The sequence below is a fragment of the Echinops telfairi genome, unplaced genomic scaffold (genome assembly GCF_000313985.2).
Source record: "Echinops telfairi isolate 266 unplaced genomic scaffold, ASM31398v2 ScPeMD7_3533;HRSCAF=4204_0, whole genome shotgun sequence".
Lineage (NCBI taxonomy): Eukaryota > Metazoa > Chordata > Mammalia > Afrosoricida > Tenrecidae > Echinops > Echinops telfairi.
In genome coordinates, this window is record NW_022107431.1 from 67,427,413 (window position 1) to 67,433,751 (window position 6,339).

General features: G+C 40.4%; 1 pseudogene; it reads left to right on the top strand.

The window, feature by feature from the left end:
* LOC101658066 overlaps window positions 1-5,773 on the top strand; it is a 10,297-nt pseudogene extending 4,524 nt beyond the window's left edge.
* The last annotated feature ends 566 nt before the right edge of the window (window positions 5,774-6,339 follow it).

The following is a 6,339-nucleotide window of genomic DNA, read 5'->3' on the forward strand; positions in this document are numbered from 1 at the left end:
CTTAATGCAAGAACACTTTATTCTGATCACCTGGCATTCTGTGATGCTCACCTTCCTGACACAGTTGCTTAAGACAAAATGGGTGCATAAACAAATGTGGTGAAGAAGGTTGATGGTGCCTGGCTATCAAAAGATATAGTGTCTGGGGTCTTAAAGGCTTGAAGAGAAACAAGCGGCGGCCATCTACCTGAGAAGCAAAATGACAGTTCTGTCATTAGTTATTTCACTACCAGTTTTTGGATAGTGACACGATTAATATTGAACTGATGAGCAGTGCAGTTAATGCTCTTTTCTAGAATAGTAAAATAAAATGATCATGACATTTGAATGAGCATCACACTTCCATGATCTGTCTACCAGATTCAGTTTCCTTTTCTGTAATGTGATGGGTTTAGAGTAGATGATTTATCTACCATTTGCAGACATGATACCTTGCATTTTCTGTCACCACTATGGAGAGGCAAGGCATACGTATCATAGAAAATGCATCTGAGAACATTATAAACACAAGGCGAATGGATCACATGGGTTTTTCTTAGGGAATTCTGGTAAGGGAGTGAGTGATCACGTGAAAATTTGTTCAAAGGAATTGTAGTCAGTTAGGGAGTGGCAGTGGCTAAGTCCGGAGACTTATGATCTGCTGGAATTATGGAGAGTCTTGGGTGCCCCTTCTGATGCTTCACACTTTATCCTAAGGTGAGTAGTGAGTAATGAAATAAAAATTGATGACTACTTTTCCCAATCAATTTTATGTTACACAACATAGTGCATCAGTGATCCCTGTGGAAAGTGGTTGGCCCGACACCTCTGGATTTCCTCTTTACTGCACAAGTAGAAGCATCTTTGGAATGAGGTTGGGTAGATGTAGATACAAATATGCCTATCTGACCTCTCATTCTGCCACTTGCAAGCTCTGAAACGTTGGGAAGATTTAGAAGGTTTTTGTGAGGATTTAATATGTGAATTGTAAAGCATGTACTTTCAATCGGTGTGTATATATGGAACAGATATTCCTGATGGGGATATTGAAGCTGAGTCAACTGCTGGATGGCTAGAAGTCAGATGGGAGCACACTCTGGCCCTACAGGACAGTGGCTTGCCACATCTCACGCTTGGCTCACTGCTTCTTGTCAACAGAATTACCCGAGGCTCTATTTTAGCAGACACTGCTCCATTTCATTGAGCTGTACAAGCTTATAATAAAAACTTGATTAGTCAGATCATTTTACTGCAATGCTTTACAGCATTGCTTTTCAATTGATGGCAACGATGAGAGAAAGGAAACAAATGAGGGGGAGGAGGGAGGCACCCAGGGATTTTGACACTTCTTCAGGCCTGTGGCTTCCCACCTCTCCTGGGTAAAAGCTGTCAGTGATGAGATTCATCATTTACACAGACATATTGCATTGCTTTGATGGTCTGGGAAAGCAGAAAAGTCAAAAGCCACTGCTGTCTAAGAACAAACAGTAATCTCTTACAAACAGCCGGAGCAACATCCAGATGGTAACCTGAATGCATGGCTTCATGGTGGTTCTCCACTACTTAGGGAATGGTGAGCTCATGGCTAAGAGTCATTATGGATTACGAAGTGCTCAGGAGGCCAGGGTTATGACTATCAAAAATCAAACAGGTTGTTTCAGTAAAGGGACTGGGACAAGTCTTGGCCTTTGCAGTTGAATCCTTCTATCCCCTGTTTCATTCTAACTCTGAGCCACTGCACTCAAGTCATAGCCTCTGGTCTTTCACCACGATTTTGGTCAGATACAGTGACAGTTTGTAGTGCTTACAGATTTATTTTTAAAAGACAACCTACTGACCTTTTTTATGAATAGCAGCTTTAAATTGAAGACTAGAAAAATGTTTCATAGCCTGGCATCTATGCTAGATATTAGGTTTAAATTTGGAAGTGATGCAATGCATAAGACTAACCCCATTCTCCATGTGTTTTTAGTTATTATACTGCTTAGTGCAGTGTAATTTATATAAGCTTAATCAAATTTATTATCTCTGACAAAAAGGAAAATGCTTGGAATACTAAGTTGTTTTTTTAAAAGATGAAAAACATAATTAATTTTTCCCAACTTGTCTAAAAATGCTTAGCGGTCAGTTCTGCCATTTAGATTTATTTAAACATATGTAAATTTGGCATTTTGAGCAGCAATTAATAAAGTTGCTGCAATTTTAATCTTGGATTTTCTTTTCCTCTCTGGCGTTTTGAAAAGGTACAAGGCTAAGCATTTAAATTAATGTTCAATTTTCAAGGATTTTGGCTAGTGTCTTCTAGTACAGGAAAGTAGGTTCTATGAAATAGTTTCATTATGGATTTTTTTAAAAGATACATTGTCTCATTAAAATAGCATTTACCTGAATTGCTTTAAAGTATAAGTGTGTTAGTCTAACAATTATGAAATTAATCTTTTTATAATTGGAGGTGAAGTCTTGTTTTTTATTAGATCCCAAAATTCAAATGAACTGTTATTTAGTGGAACTATGAGTTTATTAGACAGTCCCCACATACTCTCTATCACACCAATTGCCATTGGATTCTGACTCACGGTAACCCAGGTGTGTTACAGGAGAACTGTGCCCCATCAGGTTTTCAATGGGTAATTCTTCAGAAGGCCTTTCTTCAGAGAGACCTCGAGGTGGACTCCACTCTCCAACCTTCGGGTTAACAGTTCACACCATCCAGGGGCTCCTTTCCTTATCCTGTCCACCAAGGACAAGTTAATTCTGCCTTCCAGTGATCCCATAAGGCAGAGTGGAACTGCTCGCTAGGATTTTGAGGCTGTAGATCTTTACAGGAGTAGACAACTTCATATCCCCCTTTTCTTATTGTCTTTCAGCAATCATCCAGCAGCTACCTAAGTGTGGGTGATTTGGGAAAGTCACGCAATCTTTTTAGGCTTTGTTTTCCTTACCTTTGAAATGAAAGCGTGAAATCGCCAAATATCTAAGGTACATTCCAGCTTCCAATTGTTACTCAAACCTCTCTCACTTTTGACGATTCGTGGAAATGTGCTTTTCCTGTTTCTGAGGCATTTCACCTACTGAACACCCGTTCAATTCATTTCTGTGGCAGCTTATCTATTCTCAAAGCTCCAAGGAGGTAGATGTCCAATTTCTCTATTTTAAAAAATTACTCTCAGCAGTTAGAAGAAAGTTCCACACAAATGGAAATTCAATATATATGAGGTCAATATATACGAGTCACATGATTGATACCAGGGCTCCTGTTCCTACTTGCAAGAGTTTATTCCACACAAAAAGTTCTTAAACCAGAACTTGTGATTAGTGAATTGCTACAACGTTCTCTCAGCTCTACACTTATTTAGTTTTAGTAGTGTGCCTTCAAAGTAAAGGATACTTTTTGTCCCATGGAAAATAATAATTTTGAGGTCAGGGCTAAGTTTAATTTTTAAACAAAACTAAAGTGGATACCATCCCATGTCATCGAGACATAGGAATATATTTACAGGATTGCTGTACCATATTAAAAAAAACACCCAACATTAGTTTTTAGATGGATCAAGCATTTCAAGGAAGGTTAGAAAGACTTTAAAGATGGGCCAAACAAAGGAACACCATCAGCCTGGATGTCTGAAGAAGCCATGGCTGAAATCCACAAACTGGTGGAAAAGAACCAAAGAAGCATCCCTATTGTGATAGTCACTCAAGTTGGAATCTCACCTGGGTGGGTATTTTCAATTTAAGCAATCATTTTGGCCTCAGCAAATTTTTGGCTTGATCGGTAACAAAAATATTGAACAAAAAATACCTAGCTGAAAGAGCTGCTATTTCCACTAGTCCTGTAAGCAAGATCAAAGCTAAGGAAGATGATTTTATGGAACTATTTGTAACCAGAGACAAGTCTTGGATTTACCACTCTGATCCAGAGAGCATGGTTAAATCAAGACAGTGGCTCCAAGGAGACCTGCAGGACCAGTCACAGAGGTCAGCTCACGGGGTCATGGCGATTGCTGTTAGGCCTTCAAAGGGGGTCTGATGGGTGGATTTTCTCAAAGGTGCAAGATGATTACAGGGGCTTATTATGAAGAACTTTTAAGACAATATAAAAAAACTATCGACGACAATGAACAGGAAATTTTCTACGAGCAATTTTTAATTTAGCCAATGCAATTACTTTTTCATTCTTAGAGGGTAGTAAAAGCTGCCTTTGCCTCTTTAGACTTCCTCTTTGTTACCTGAACTCAAAGAACATTAAAAATGAACATAATTTGTGTCCCTCAAGAATGGCAAATCTTCCAATTTGAAGTGGTGGAATCTCAAAACTCAGAAGTCATTAGGGAAGGGGAGAGAGATGGAAACATCACCTTCAGAAGTGTATAGGCCGAGCTGGAGGACATAGCTAGAGGCTATAGCTTCACATTTTGATATTTTTGTTCAATAAAGCTGTTCCTATGATTTTGTAAGAATACTTTTTGGTTTACCCTCTTATAATTGAACAGGTAAAAGAAAACAGAAGCAGAGCTTTTTTGTTTTAAGTAACTAACTTTTGTTTTTGCTGTTACCACAACACAATATTAGCATATTGTGACTATTTCAAGTTGTAAATGTAATGAAAATAATTTTATATTTTATGAATGTTGTAAGAAAAAAACCCAGTAAATTGAAATGTTTCATATTTCACTATGGATCTCCCATATGCTTCGTGAAAAGCTTAACTCAAACACTTGAGTAAAATTTAGCTCAACTTTCACACACTGTTCATGGAGGGAAAAGTAATATTGCTTTTCCTACAGCTGAAAACAGAATTGCTAATTGTTTTAGGAGTTGTATTGCAATGAAGCTAATGGAAAATCTGTGGTGGTGTGAATGTTTATTGAATGTTTTAATTCAAAGTCATGTTTTCCCAGGTGAAAACCAGGATCAACCACTTGTTAAATCTATTACTCGTCATTTCAATTTACGGCTGCTTCTGCTCCAAGGACGGTCATGAGACTGTTCTGACGTCAGTCAAACACCTCTTCTTCTTCTTTTTTTTTTTAATCATTGTTGCATTTTATTTTAAGTATCGTCATAAATCTAATCATTGAACATCTGCGAGTGATCATCTGAGAATGATAACATCAGCACATTACCGGCAGCCACATTGTATGAAGTACATATTAGTAATGATAAAAGGAAAGCAATGACACCCCACACAGATGGTCATAAGTACAGTTGATTATAGCTCATAGCTCAAACCTAACATGAATCGGGGACTGCTATACCATATTTAGCCCTGGTGGTGTAGTGGTTACTCCTTGGCTTTCTAACCACAAGTCAGTTTGAAATCAACAGTGGCTGCAAAGGACAAAGACGAGGCTTTCTTCTCCCTTAAAGAGTTACATTCCTCTGCTCTGCCCTTGAATTGGGCTGCAGGGCCACGGAAGTCCGAGGCGCCCTCTGTGGCAGAGCAGCGACATCGCCAAGTACCTGGCCTCCATCATCGTGATGAGCCTACGCGGGGGGTGGGCAGGGCTTTGCCCCGGCCCTGTGACAGGAATTTGCAGCCAGCCGGGCAGCTGCTGATGCTCGGGGCTGGGGCCGAGCTGGCCACCAGTCAGCTACTGCCTCCACCCTTTCGGGGCCTCAGACTGCAGGAGTCCCAGGAGATCCTCAATATCGCCAAGCTGAGCCTTGAGGACATCCAAAAGAATGAAGAACCTCTGTGCAGTCCAAGGTGGCCCATGCAAGGGAGCGCCTTGACAAGGAGCTCAAGGTCCAGGCCCAGGAGGACGAAGAGAAAGAACAAGCGCCTAGGACGTGACCCCCGCCCTCCCCCCTCTAACGTATAGCCTGCTAATAAATGCCCATGGGGGAAGGGGTAATGGAGACTTACATTCTTGGAAGTCCACAGGGGCAATTCTACCCCCCCTATAGGATCACTATGAGTCAGGATTGACTTGATGGCAGTGAGTTTGAGTAAAGAAAATTTTTATACCGTATTTATTCACCACCAGTGCTTTTTTTCAGGTTATTTTATTTAATAACATATTGTGTTTGTCTGGGTGGACTAGAGAAACAAAGCCACAGAAACTCATATGTATGTAAGAGAGAGTTTTATATAAAAGGTAAGTGTACATTAAGAAAGCATCCCAACCCAGTCCAGTTCGAGCCCATGAGTCTGACTTTAGCCCATATGTCTGACTCCCATCTACAAAGTCCTTCTCCATCTCACAAAACACACACAATGACGCTGACTAGGAGGAAAGCCGAGTCAGTAAACGAGCAATCATCTCAGCGCTGGCAGGGGTCTCTACACGGCTGCTCCAGCACCCAAGGCTGCATCGGGGTAGGTCCATGTGGCTTCTCCTCAGACATGTCTCACAGAAA